The sequence below is a fragment of the Euprymna scolopes genome, chromosome 13 (assembly GCF_053919585.1).
Source record: "Euprymna scolopes isolate OS-2025 chromosome 13, ASM5391958v1, whole genome shotgun sequence".
Taxonomy (NCBI): domain Eukaryota; kingdom Metazoa; phylum Mollusca; class Cephalopoda; order Sepiida; family Sepiolidae; genus Euprymna; species Euprymna scolopes.
Window position 1 is genome coordinate 111,297,992 of NC_136494.1, and position 16,150 is coordinate 111,314,141.

Genomic DNA, 16,150 nt, shown 5'->3' on the forward strand with positions numbered 1-16,150 from the left:
GGATTACAACTTACATCAAGGAAAATCTAAGTAAATAAAATTAAATATAGAGTAGTGATAAAGGTTTTAAAATAGACTGATAAAATCTGAAAGGGAATTATTCCGCATACATTACAAATAGGCTTGTACTTTAAAAGGACAAGGTAGTATATGCATTTTAAGTCTTAACTTAAAATTTTAACAATTCAAAGATTAAACAGGAATTCAATTTGAACGGAAATGGCTAGAAAACATAATATCGCAAGAGGTACATGTTCAATATAAAGAGCGTGGTTAAATAACATTTTTATACACGTATCAAGGTATTCAAGGTTTTCATGCCCCTGAATGTAGAGTTGCATTTAACTTTAGCATAAGTACAGTCGGCATAAAACACAATAAGGAATGCGAACATACTTCGAGGTTTTTATTTTCATTTGCAAATACACTGATAAAACATTCCAGTAGTTCTAGAAGAAGAAAAACGAAAAGGTAAATAAAGCTCCAAGATAAAAGCAACAGAGTCGGATTATCTACAGCATTTACGTAGAAAATTGCAGCGCTGTAAAAATATTTATAGTTATAGAAAAATCAGTCAAGTGACGGGATATTTAATAGCAACTCTAGTTGTTATTCGTACCTTAAAACATTTCACATTTAAGACTAAATGTTCCGTTATGCTTGGTTAAAAATCGGGTAATCTTGCTGAAAGTTAAAAGTTTAAAACCTGTAATCTTTAAAAATTAAAGTTCACTTGGAGGTATAAAGAGTATAAAGTATTTATGAAATAGAGTTTTACATATTTCTACGTACAAATTTTAATACAGAAGTGCGAGCTCAACTATTTTTCGTCATTTCGCGTGTCGATAGGTAAACCGAAATGAAAGTTATTTAAAAGATTATAGGTATGTAGCACCTTTGTCACATTTATATGAATACTTCAGAATCAATTGTTACGATGATCAAAAACAACGCTAAATGAGAATATCCAATTCCGTCTGCTTATATTCCATCGGCATCAAAGATAGTATTCCACCTTAAACGAATTGATAAATTTGATCAGATTTAGTGCAGGTTGCAAACAGATTTTTAGATGTAAGGTTTTCCTCGAATAATGGCGTTGTAGAAGCGTCGTGTGACACGTATCGCTTGGGCTCGTTTCTTGTAAGCACCGTAGCAACACCACATTAAAAGCGCTACGGCACAACAAAAAGCCATAATTGCGAGCGTAAAATAAAGAGTCTCATAAATAAAGTTCGATTCTCCTGAAGTAATAGGATCGAAAGATGTTGATATAGATCCGTTTGAGCTTTTCCTTGTTTCATTAACATCAGTTTTATGTTCCATCATCAGTGACCGGCTGTATGCTTCCAGTTTCAGATTTTGCATTACTATCACCAATTTGCGTAGACGTGAGGAACGCGCATATGCATATATATATATATATATATATATATATATATATATATATATATATATATATATATGTTTATGTATATATATATATATGTGTGTGTGTGTGTTTCTATATATGTGTGTATATATATATGTATATATATGTATGTAAATATATATGGATGTATGCATATATGTATATATGCGTACGCATATATATGTGTATAAATGTGTATATGTATATATATATATATGTGTGTGTATGCATATATATGTATATATGTATATAGTTACGTATATATATATATAGATAGATATGTGTATATATATATGTATATATATATATGTGTATGCATATATATGTATATAGTTACGTATATATATAGATATGTGTATATATGTATATATGTATATATGCATAAATAAGTATATAGAGATGTATATATATGTATATATATGCATATATATGTGCGTATATATATATTGCATATATATGTATAAATATATATGTATATACTATGTATATGTATATATGTTTATATATATATATATATATATATATATATATATATATATATATATATATATGGGAGTGCGGGTATACTTACTTCCTCAGGGAGATGAACGCCTCTGCCTTGCATAGTTTAAGGTCACCCTTGGGCAAGGTGTAGTACCTGTTAGCATCCTTCTCAAGTTCAGGAGGGTTACCTTATTATGAGAACTAGGGATATATATATATATATATATATATATATATATATATATATATATATATATATGTTTGCTTGCTTATGTGTATGTGTGTGTATATGTCCAGCTGCCAGAAAGGTTAAAACTCCGTGATAATAAAACATGCATACTGTGCCACTGCTCAGTCATCTCACTATCTCAGTTTATCACTCTGCAACCAGTGGTAAGGTGCGAGAGGGTACAATATGTGTAGCATAAGTATGTTGTGTCGCGATCGTTATGTGCACATATGTTTCGAAGAAAAAGAAAAAGGAAAAAGAAAAAAAGAAAAATGTCCTATGGCGATAGGCGAGTGGCGACATGCACAGGCTTAGCGGGCTGGAAGTTCATAGCTGCACATCTGCACATAGGCAGGAAGTAACTTCGGTAGATGATCTGGCAGCTGAGCAGCCTTTTCTAGGCACACGTTGCTCACCCATGAATTTGGGAAGGGTCTAGAAAAGGTGGCGTAAAAATTGTCTACCCTTTTTTTTAGTTGGTCGGCTTCCTGCGGTCGGCGGCTGCTCTATATTTGCAGGAGAAACAAGATTGAGTTGAAGAAAAATAATAAACAATTGAAATCAAAATGTTATCATGAGAGGAATAACCTAACTGTTTCTACGTGGAATGAGAGAACTTTGCTAGATGTCCTGGATAATGAAAGACCTGAACGTAGGATTGCTATTGTTGCCAAAGAGCTCGCTAGGTACAGCATAGACATTGCGGCATTGTCTGAAACACGATTGAGTGGTTAGGATCAATTGGTGGAAATGGGCTCGGGATACACCGTTTTTTGGAAAAGAAAACCATCGGGGCTAAGACGAGAAGGTTTGAATTGGTTTTCCAGTGCGTTCTGATTTGGTGAAGAGGATTGAACAGCCAATCTGTGTAAGTGACAGAAGTATGATGATGCGCTTCCCTCTTGCACACAATAGGTATATGACGATTTTATCTGTGTATGCCTCTACCATGTGTCATGATGAAGACACCATCACGGCGTTTTACCGAGATCTCAATCGTACAATTTCCTCTATTCCTTTATCGGAGAAGATCTTACTCATGGGTGATCTAAATGTAAGGGTTGGCAAGGATCATCACACCTGGGACTATCTCGGCCGGTTTGGTGTAGGTAGGGACAACAGTAATTGTCTGCATCTTCTCCATCTATGCACTCAGTTTGACCTTGCTATCTGTAACACTTTCTTCACAAAGAGGTCCATAGGTTTACCTGGACCCATCCTCGTTCAAAACCAGGTCACTTGATCGATTACATTATTTCAAGGAAGGCAGATTTGCGGGACGTCTGTAGTGTGCGTGTTATGCGTGGAGCTGAATGCGGCACAGATCACTTTTTGGTACGCGGGAAGTTGAAATCTGTATAAGGGGAAGTGTAGGTTGGGTGGTGTAAGGATTCCCAGACGGGTTGATGTGTCCAGGGTGGTTGATCCAAGTGTACGTGAAAAGCTTCGATCCGTAGTTAACTGCTCATTTTGATGGGTCGTGGGCGCATTTTAACAATACAATCTATGAAATAAGTGTAGATGTTCTTGGCTTCCGCAAATCTAAACATCATGATTTATTTGATGATAATGATTCTGAAATTACTCAACTCTTAAATACTAAGAATGAGTTGCACCATAAGATGTTGCCTGTCTCTCATTGAGGTCGAGAGTCCCCCCAACAGTCACTTAAAGCAAACAAGGGTGTTCTCCAAAAGCAGCTCCGCCAAATGAAGTATCAGTGGTGGGCTAAACTCGCCAACCGAATCCAGATGGTTTTTGATTGTAAAGACCTCAAACTCATGTACCATTTGCTTAAAAAAGCGTTTGGTCCTCAAACACTATCTACATCTCCCCTACTCTAAGTGATAGAAATCCCTTATAAAGGATCCTAACAGGATTCTTCATCGTTGTACCGAGCATTATTCTGATCTCTTTGACAACCCCTATAATGTTGATGAGGACGTCATCAATGAGTTTTTATCACAACAGAAGCTTATCCATGAAATGTCTGTGTTCCCATCTGAGTATGAAATTAGAGATGCAATCAAGGAAGTGAACGTTGGAAGGGCTCCAGGGTTTGATGGTATTCCTGTGGAAGTCCTCTTACATCGGAGTGATAAACTTGTTCATGAAATTCTTTATCTTATCACTGATGTCTGGAGGGGTGTTCCCGTCCATCAGGATTAGGGTTGATGCAATTCTTATATCACTGTACAAGGGAAAGAGGGTCAGGACCGATTGTCGAAATTATCGTGGGTTAGTTGGTTGGTTGTTTTTGTTTTGGGGCATATCAACCGTTTTCGGGTTATTTAATGCCGAATCCAAATATTTTGAAGATTTTTTTAATAGAATATATTTATTGTTTTCACACAGGTTTCTATTTAAACAATAGTTGGAACCCTAACAGGTACTACCATTCCGGGTCAGAGTGGACTTGGGAGCAATGATAATTAAAGGGTGGCTCCACACTCCCCAAAGCCCACAAGCTGGGCCCCTCACTACTGGATATAGTTTAAGGTCATATCCAGGACCCCCATTGAGGGACTTTTACCCTCTGCAGGGGGGGGGGCAGTCGGCGTATTCTAATGTCCCACCGACAGGGCCGAAATTATCGTGGGATAGGTTTGTTGGAAGCAGTTGACAAAGTATTTTCCAGAGTTCTACTCAATAGATTGCTAAAGTATATTTGTCCATCCGTTATTCCAGAGAGCCAAAGTGACTTTCGTCCGGGCAGAGGAACCACGGACATGGTCTTCTCTGCTCGGCAGTTGCAGGAGAAATGTACTAAACACCGTGTTCCGCTTTATCAGGTTTTTGTTGATTTGACTAAGGCTTTTGATACGGTGAAAAGAAGTGCCCTATCGATAATTCTGGGGAAGTTGAGATGCCAACTTCAATTTCTACGTTTACTCAGGGAGCTCCACACTAATATGAAGGCTCGCCTGAACTCAACGGATGCCTGTCGGAACCCATCCCTGTTGACAATGGTGTGAAGCAGGGTGATATCCTAGCACCTACACATTTTTCAATTTATTTTGCCACTATGTTATCGTATGCGTTTACGGAATGTTCTCTAGGTGTGTATTTGCGTTTCAGAACCACAGGTAGGGTCTTTGATCTTCGTCGTTTTCATGCTTCTACAAGGACCTTTCAGCACCTGGTTCGCGAATTGCTTTATGCGGATGACGCCGATCTCGTGGGCCATGGTGTGAGGGATATGCAGGGTATCCTGGATCTGTTTTGGGGGGCCTGTGCGTCTTTTCGGCTTACTATTAGCCTTAATAAGATTATGGCCATGTTCACACCTACACCGGGTAGTTTGTATGTGGAACCAAATATTTTTGTCAACAACCAGAGACTTGCTGTGGTTGACACATTCGTGTATTTGGGTTGTACTCTCGCCAGAGATGGAACCCTGGATGCTGAGGTCAACTATAGGATACAGCGTGCCACTAAGGTTTTTGGTTGCTTAGAGAAGCGAGTATGGCATGAAAGGGGTATAACTATTCATACAAAGATAAGTGTCTACTAATCTTGTATTTTAGCATCCCTGCTTTACGCTTCTGAGGCCTGGACAACCTATGGTAGACACATAAAAGTCATGGAGAGCGTGAACCAGAAATTCCTGAGACACATTCTGGGCATCAGGTGGAGCACTTTTGTACCTGATATGGATGTTCTCATGCGGACTGATGTACCTTGTATCGAGAAGACTATTATACGCAACCAGTTGAGGTGGGCTGGACGTCTGACAAGGATGGACGACGATAGATTGCCAAAGCGCCTGTTCTCTGGTGAAATTACACAAGGAAAGGGTCCACAGCATAAACCGAGGAAACGCTTTTAGGATATCATCAAAGATATTCTAAAAGCTCTTGGTATTGACGTATTCAGTTGGGAAAGTGCTTCCAATGATCGAAAAAAGAAGCGCTCCTTGGTCTAGATTGGCTCTGATATGTTTTGAGAAGAAAATATATAATCATGCAAAAATGAAGCGTGATATCTGGAAGAAGAATCTGTAAGATATATCAGGTCTGTCGGAGGATTTCATGCTGAACCACACCTGTGATTTATGCGATAAAATGACTTTATCCGGAGCTGGCCTAGCTAGCCACAAGCGTTCACCATTCTTTTTTATTGGAAACACATTGCTGCGCACAGATTTCTGTTTGCTCTGTGGTCTGTAAATCGAGTGGAGGCCTGAAGCATCATATGAGCGTCCACAGTAGAGTAGCACCAGTTGGCATCCCTCAAGCTCAGTTTAAGTGTGACCTTTGCAACAGAGTGTGTAAGAGCAGGGATGGTCTGAAGAGCCACCTTCGTTCGCACAGAAAATAGGAATTAATGCATCTTGATCACATCTTCACATATATGTGTATGTATAAGGGTATATATGTGTATATAATTTATATAAACAAAATTCAAGAATACATGAAAATGACTGAGTAATCAACAATAAAGCAAGGGAAAGATGGTCTTCTTCTCTCAATAAGTGACAATCACTATATATATGTATATATGCATATATATGTATATATAAATATATATATATGTATATATGCGTATATATGTATATATAAATATATATATATGTATATGTATATGTATATACGTCTATATGTATGCATATAGATATGTATGTATCTATATGTATATATGTATATTTCTATTTCTTTATTTTTTATATATTTATGAATATATATATATATATGATTTTATGTATATATATTTATTTACACTATATATATATATATCTTCTATTTTTCTATCTATCTATATATCTATAAAAGTGAACGTGTCTGTGTATCTGTGTATGTGTCTGTCTGTGTACATTTTCCTACGCAATAACTTTGCCAATTTTAAGTCTACAGACTCGAAATTTGATATACAGGGTACTGAGAGTTGGTAAAATCGATTTGGTCAGTTTTCGGCCAGAAAATTTGGCGATTAACGGGCCAAAGTTCAACGATTTTACCTTTGAGAACTACCATTGATAGAGTGTCTTACTTAAGGGGTCGGTTTGTCAAGAGGTTATTTATGTTGAACTTGAAGACGTCCAAGTTGTAGTCAGGTGGGAAACAGGCAAGCGGCAGAGAGATCCACTGGCGTGCAGTTCTAAAAAAGAAGCTTTGCTCATTGAATCGACGTTTGGATTTAAGCACAGATAAAGAGTGGGGAAAATTATTGACAGTAGTTTCAGCCAGGCGGGTGTTTCTCGTGAAAGATTGGCTAGGGGGCACGCGGGATTGGAGCTCAGACGAGCACCTGCCATGGAAATAACGATTAAAAAGCCAGGCCCGCAACGTTTCTTCTGTGGGAGACAGGTTGCAAGGAAGAGAAAAGGGAATCCCCTCCAAACCACGAAGTCTATTTTGTACACTGTCAAGGCGGGATAGGCTGTTTTAGCAGCTGCTGCCCAGGTATGGCAACAGTACTCCATCCTTGGGCGTACTTGGCTTTTATATAGATAGAGAATTGCATCAGTAGTGAGATATCTTCTGGAGCGGTAGAACGATCCCACCATTTACCCAGCGTCCCTGGCAACATATTTGATGTACGTGTTCCATTTCAGATCAGGAGTAAAGGTCAAACCAAGAAGCTTGTCAAAACATGGAGTCTCTCCAAGACGAGAGCCATCCATTTACATTGATGCCAGATGGGGATCAGATTGTTGATGGTGTAAAGATAGAAGATTGGTTTTGGATGCAATAAAAGTGACCAGCCACCTATTTCCCCATTGTACCACATGCTCAAGATAAGAAGAGAGAGAATTAGAGAGAGTTTTCTTATTTACGGCCTTTGATATGTTGCCATAGATGGTCGTGTCATCAGCATAGATATCAACGAATCATTTTAGTATGTGTTTTGGGAGATCATTGATGTAGATCAGGAAGAGAGTTGGGCCAAGGATGAACCCCTGGGGGACTCCAACCTTAATACTGTGGGCCTCTGATTTCTGCCCATCAACCCCTACTCTTAGGATCCTATCGGAGAGAAATGATTAAATGATTGAGAAAACATTTTCAGTAATACCGTAGCTGGAAATCTTGTGAAGTATTCCCGTATGCAATACCTTATCGAAGGCCTTCGATCTGTCAAGAGCAATTGCCCTGGAAAGGAAAACTTTGTAAAGAGATTCACTAATCCTATGTGATATAACGGTTAGCACATCCGCTGTAGATCTTGCAGAGCGGAAACCATATTGCATGTTACTAAGAAGGTTGTTTCTGTTGAGTTGGTTGACTAAATATGGATTCCAACAACTTACTCATGACACACAGGAGATTTATTGGTCTGTACTGAGAGGGAGATGACTTTTCACCTGAATTCTTAAATACAGGGCATACTGATGAGGTTTTCCAGGGTGTTTGAAAGCACTTCTTCTTAAGACAACGCTTAAACAGTTTTGTAAGTATGGCGGCAAGTTCTGGTTGGAGCTTTTTCAGCACTATAACTGGAATGCCACCAGGGACAGTTGCTTTACTGGAATCAAGGTTCTTGATTAGCTTGGCGACCTCATGCACAGATATTTGTATGTTGCATAGCGTGTTGTCTGTTATAGCAGGAAATACAGAGAGTTAATGATCATTGTCGCATGGAGTAGAATTAGCTGCAAAGTTCTTGGCAAATAGTATGGCCTTGTCTGATGCTGACGAGATGACCGCAAGTCCATTGATGATATTTGTGGATAGAACGCACACTTCTGTTCAAGATCCTGTTTGCTATTTGCCAGAACTGGTGAGAACCAAGCCGCTGCTCCGCTACTTTGGATTTTACAGACTGAGTGTATAGCTCTCTTGCATGTTTTATTACTCTTTTACAGTGGTTGCTGGCAATCGTGAAAGCAGCTTAATCTCAGTGCACTTAATCCATTAGTAGCTATGGAAAATGTGATTTCTGTGCGCGCTGTAAGCAGCACATTCAGGGGAGAATCATGGCTTACAGTATCAGAATTTTTGTAGGAATTTTTGACACCCCTAACACGAAACTGCGAATACAATATAAAAATCTCGTAATTTCTCCGTTAAAAGTGGGTTATTTATTTTCTTTATGGATTATACTTCCAAAATAAACTATTACAGTTGTTTTAAAAGTAATAGAAATATATTTTTTTAAAACAGTAATGAATTTTCCGAACTCAATATTTTTCAATTTTTAAACTTTAAAAATCTATCAAAATTTTTCTATTGATTCTATTTTTACGATATTTTCAGGGTCAATGTGAAATTTTATGTTCTTTCCAATAAACGGAATATAATATTTTAGACAAACGTTTTTTTTTAAATTCACGCCCCCCAAGTGTCACCCATTTTCAACTTTCTCTTAAAAAGTAAATAATTCATTTATGTCGGAGAGTTTTATATATCACAAATTGAAGAGAAAAGGTCAATAAATAATATATTAAAATTTAGAACAAAAAAAATCCCTTTTTTAGAAATTTACCTGTAAAGTCCGAAGTTTAAAACCTTATTTTATAAGAACACATTGTTTTTTTTTGTCTTTTTTTAATGAAACCTTGGTCCTTGCTCTTTTAATTAAAAAAAAAATTAGGGCTTGAATTACATTTTTCGAGGAGTTATAAGCTTAGAAAGACAGGGGGTCGAATAATTCATGCCTCTCATTTTGAAATGTCTATTAAAAAGTAAATAATTAATTTATGTCGGGGAGTTTTATATATCACAAATTGAAGAGAAAATGTCAATAAATAATATACTCAAATTTAAAACAAAAAAAATCTCTTCTTTTTTATAAATTTACCTGTAAAGTCCGAAGTTTAAAACCTTTTAAAAAAAAAATACACATTGTTTTTTTGTTTTTTGTTTTTTTAATAAAACCTTGGTCCTTGCTCCTTTAATTGAAAAAAAAATTAGGGCTTGAATTACATTTTTCGAGGAGTTAGAAGCTTGGAAAGATGGGGTGGAATTATTCACTATTTTCACGAAATTTCTGACACTGCTAAATCATGGCTGACTGTTAGGTTTTTGTTGGAATATTTTGGATGGCATGAATCGGTCTATGCCTATAATTAACCATTCGGTCAGGTCTGATACTATAGAGGACACATCCTTTTTAAACATGGAACGCAGATGTAGGTCAGATATGAATGTACGGAAGCTATCCCAGTCAGCCATAGAGCCAGAGAGTTGCATAATATTTGCGTAAAAAGTTGATAGTAAACACAAAATGGTTTCCATATATATTTATGTATACGTATATATTTTTGTTGAACTAATTTTACCTCCAAACTCCTCCTAGAGTTTTGGTCTACAGACATGAAACTTCATATATAGAAGGTATTTGAATCCATGCAAAACTTTATATTTGGGTTTTAGCCCGGGAAAATCGGTGCAAAAGTACTAAAATAAATAAATAAAAAAATTGCCAGGTGAAGGTCAAACGCCGGAATGCGAATGCATTTAGTGGTAGCTATTCATTCATGTTTTAATTTTTAGCCTTGCAGTAAACATGTTTTTATCGCCCAGTCATTTACGGCAGAGGCAAACTAAATCGTGAGTTGAACGTTTTCTTTGCGATTCTCGGTGGTGGTGCATGAGTATTTTTTTTAATACTGTTTAAATCATTACTATATATTGCATCCAATCTATCTACATATCTATATATCTAAAAAAGTGAAAATGGCTGTCTGTCTTTTCTCTATGTTAGTTTTGGAAGACTATTATACAGAAAGGCATTACTTTACACTTTTTAATATATACATATGCAAATAACCTTATGAACAGTACATAGGGTCCAGTCAAAGCTGGGCGGAACTGCTAGTATACCTATAAAAGTGAACGTGTCTGTGTATCTGTCTGTATGTGTATCTGGGTGTCCGTCTGTGTGTTTACATTTCCCTACGCAATAACTCTGTCAGTTTTAATTCTACTGACTAGAAATTTGACATCCACGGTATTGAGCTTTGCCAAAATCGAGGTGATTGGTTTCTGGCCAGACATTTAGTTGTTAAAGAGGTCAAAATTCAACGATGTGACTTTTGAGAACTCTACAAAACTTCTCCGACAATTTTGTGTCAGAACACTTAAAAGTTTAGATATAGGTTTCTGTGACATGGATCTAAATTAATAACCTTATTTGAGCCCAAAACAATAAATTTTAAGATGTCATAATAGGGGTAAAAGTTAAAAAAATTGACCGCTTTTTTTTGCTCAAAATACAGCTCCAAACCACCGGGCAATGCCGGGCTTAAATGCTAGTATATCTATAAAAATAAACGTGTCTGTGTGTGTCTGTCTGTGTGTACATTTCCATACGCTATAACTTTGTCAATTTAAAGTCTACAGTCTCGAAATTTGATATACAGGGTAATGAGATTTGGTAAAATCTTAGTGATTACTTTTCGGCCAGAAATTTGGTTGTTAAGGGGTAAAAGTTTACCGATTTGTCTTTTGAGAACTCTACCAAAACTCCTCTGAGAATTTTGAGTCTAAACGTTTTAAATATTAGATATAGGTTTCTTCGACATGGATTTCACTTAATAACTTGATGTGAACAAAACAATATATTTGAAGAGGTCATAATAAGGGTCAAATTTAAAAACAAAATTGACCTCAGCTGTCTCTACCAAATTACACAGACAATCTGTGGTCGAAACATTTGAAATTTTCATAAAGTGTATTTAGATAAGGCAATCTTTTTCAACGGTTTGGGTCTAGAATTTTTAGTTACCAATATATTAATGTATGTATGTATGTTTGCATGTCTGCCTACAACTTTCGACAGAGGCGACGGATTTTACGAAGATCAGTGTCCTTTTGAAGTTCTACCTTTCATACGACAAATATCAAAAAATTGGCTAAAAACATTAATATCTTCCCCTTCAACTAGGCACTTTCTGCAGGTGGGATCGCGTTTTTCGCCGGGATTTTTGAAAAATATCATCTCCTTTCGATTGGCCTTAATATAAACATAAGTCACTTCAGGTTTGGTGGTCGTCGTAACCGCAAAGACGTCAGGGGTTCCGTTTTTCCTCCTTCGCGGTAGGGGTTAGAGCCTGCCTTCCTACTACCACTTTTTTTTTTTGCTCAACATACACTGCCAAAAACTCGGGACCGCCTTGTTGAAATGCTAGTCTATATATATATATATATATATATATATATATATATATATATATATATATATATATATATATATATATATATATATAAAAGTGAACGTGTCTGTGTATCTGTCTGTGTGTCAGTGTATGTACATTTCCAACGCAATAAATCTGTCAATTTTTAGTCTACAGAAATATGATATAAAAACTACTGAGATTTAAGGAAATCGTTGTGATCTATTTGCGGCCGGAAATTTCGCGAGTAAGAGGTCAAAGTTCAATGATTTGACCTTTGTGAACTCTACCAAACAGCTTCTAAAAACTTGGATCTATACACTTGAAATTTATATATAGGTTCCCTGGACATAGATCTAACTTAATAAGTTTATTTGAGCCCAAAACAATAAATGTTAAGGGGTCATAATAGGAATCAAATTAAAAAACAAATTGACCGCTTTTTTTTATTTGCTCAACATACCCGGGCAACGCCGGGAATCCACGCTAGGCTATCTAAAAAAATGAACGTGGTTTTGTATCTGTCTGTCTATGTATCTGTCTGTGTGCACATTTCCCTACGCAATAACTCTGTCAAATTTTAGTCTACAGACTCGAAATTTGATATAGAGAGTACTGAGATTTGAGAACATCTTTCTGATCCGTTTCCAGTCAGAAATTTGGCAGTTAAAAAGGGTCAAAGTTCAACGATTAGACATTTAGGAACTCCATCAAACTCTAAACATCTGAAACATTAAATATAGTTGCCTTGGACCTGGATCTAATTTAATAACTTGATTTAGCCCAACATAATAAAAGTGTAAGCGTCAAAGTTAAAAGAATGTACCACTTTTTTTTGTCAACATCCATCTCTAAACACCCGGGCAAGGCCGGGCTGAAATGCTAATGTATATATATATATATATATATATATATATATATATATATATATATATATATATATATATATATATATATATATATAAACTAGCATGTGTGCCCGGCGTTGCCAGGGTGTTTGGAGGTGGGTGTTTGGCTGGGCAAAAAAAGTGTTATTAGAAAAGCGTACTGAGAAGGAGGAAATAAACGGGGAAATGTGACGTCTTTGCTGTTACGACTACTGGAAGTGACGTAGGTTTAAAGTAAGACTGTACAATCAAAAATAGAGGATAACTTTCGAAAATATCGGCGAAATAAGCGACTCTTCCTTGGAGAAAAGTGCTCACTGGAGGATGTAGAAATTTATGTTTTTGACCAATTTTTTTGGTATTTGTCGTCTAAGGGTCGAGCTTCAAAACAATACTGATCTTGTGAGAATCCGTTGCCTCTGTCAGAAGTTTTAGGCAGACATACCAACATGCATACATTTATATATCCGTTACTCAAATTTTCGACCCAAAGCGATAAAAAAAAGCTTGCCCTATCTCTGAATGCACTTTATGGAAAATTTCAAATGTTTAGACCAGAAATTGTCAGAGGACATTTTTTTATAACTTTGACCCCTATAATGACCTTTTAAAAGTTTAGGGCTGACATCAAGTTATAAAGTTTAATCCATGTACAAGAAACCTATATCTAAAATTTCAATTATTTATACCCAAAATTGGCGGAGGAGTTTGGTAGAATACTTACACATCAAATCGTTGAACTTTGCCCATTTAATAGCCAAATTTAATGCTGAAAACGGATTACAAATATTTTCCAAATCTTCATACCGTACACATATACCACTATCAGCCAGTCACTGAGGTGTGACCGACAGACGTGTTATATTAAATGTTTAAAGCGGTCTCATGAAGATATGAAGATGGGCCAGTCATTAGGGTCTGTGTAGCAAGAAGAAAATCATACCTTACAAAAGATCATTAAAATTTCATTCACAAAATTTAAAAAGTATTTTGGTTCATCGTTAAAATACATTTTTTCCTTCCTAAGGGGCCATTAAAAATTCCGAATGTATGTTAGTTAACTTCTTTGCAAAGTAATTCATTTATTATTTTAAAAACAATCTTCTTAAAAGGTCATAAACTTCGAATAGACCCATTTTTCGTAATACAATTCAAAAATTATTCCAAACATTTGGTTCATTATTGAAATAAATCTTCCTAAAAGATCATAGAAAATTCATTTTGAATCAATTTACCATTTCGTAATTATTATTTTTAAAGTTCAGTGTACATTTAACGTTATTTAATTGATTCTTAAAAATCCTTTCTTCTTATAGCCCATTATCAAGGTCATTTCGAATTCAGAAACTTTTCACGTTAATTAACTTTTTTTTCAAAGTAATTATTTTATTATTTAAAAGCAACTCTTTTCCTAAACTCACTCACAAGGATTATTTCGAATTGATAAACTCCCTTCGTAAACGACCAGTTTTGCATAGTTAACAGCTCGAAAAAATTAAAGTTTCAATTAAAGAGATATCTTTCTAGACTGAGGAAATCTTTTTTCTTCTTAAGAATTAATTCAATTTTACGTATATACTCCTCACTCAATATTTCAGAGACCCCTATCATACGGTCCAATTTCAAATAAACCTTCAGTTAAAGAATTCGCTCGAATAATTCTTCCTTAAAAATAATCTAGAATCCAGGAAAATTTATTTCGTTAGTCAAATTATATTTCCTTAGAAATTATAAAAAAATTAAGAGAATATTAAAAATGTAATAGCGTAATTTTTCTTAAAAACAAAACTATGAACATTTCAGAGAACTCTTAAAAAATTAATGTAATCATGTAACAGTTGGCTTTTCCAAATACTCGAAGATTTCAAAAAAGTACTTCAAGTTCTGTTTGAATATTTGTCTCTGTTTTTATTAAAAATAAAAACAATTGAAGACATCATTTAATGTAATTTAAAGAAGCGTAAATAATTTTGTTCTTTAAACTTGGTAGAAACATTTTAAAAACTCCAAGTTAATTCGTTATTATATGCCCTCCTGCATATATGGGGGTGTAGCTATACAATCATTAAAACGCAAGAGTAGAGAAAGAGAATGAGGGGGAAAAGAAAGGGATAGAGACAGAGCGATGCCATTACACACCCACCAGCCTCATAACACCATTACGTAATAACAAAAAAAATCTTCGACAATTTTAAAAGTCACTCTCTCGTCCTCACAGGTAAGAGAATGAGAGAAAGATAGAGAGAAGAAGAGAGAGAGAGAGGCAACTGGCGGTGTTCTACCACCCATCCCTCAACACCCTCACAAGCACCATGACGAGGTCATCTTCGCTTATCTTTCCCATGTGCAGCCATTGTTTTAAACAAATGAGTGAAAGGTAGACAGGTTTCTATGAGTTTAAAAAAATAACAAAATAGAAAAACAATCTTATTTTGAACAATTTTGTAAACTCAATTCTCACACAAAACTTTCATATTATCTAACCCCAATTTTTTTTACCAGTAACATTTTTTCTTCTTTTCTTTTTAAACAGACAAAACATCAATAAAAAACATTATCAATTCAAAACAAGTCCCCTTATCTTTCAGCGTTTATTATTACCTAACCTGAAAAATGGCATATCAACTGTTCATGAAACACAGTGCGAAACAAAGTTCCATTTTCTCAAATCCAAACTGAAAAAAGTCATTAAAATTCTACAAAGTTCTTACATTTGCAAAATCAAAAGCAATTCTTTTAAAAGTCCTATATCTTTATAAACCGGAAAAAAAGATCAGATAAAAAATGTTAGGTATCCTTTTTTCTTTCCTTTTTTTTCTCTTTTAAATTTATTTTTCGAGCTTCGTGTGTGAAGGATTTTTTCTTTTTCTTTCATGTAATAACAAGATTCATAGATATACACACATATAGATATATATCTTGAGAGAGACAGGAAGAGAGAAAGCGTGAGAGAGAAAGAGATATTGCATATACTGGAGATAATTTCTTTTTGTCTCTGTTTTTCCCCTTTGTTTAGGACACATTTCTTACTTTTTTTTACGAAGGGTTTTTTCAATACTCTTTTTTTTTAATCGATCCCTTGT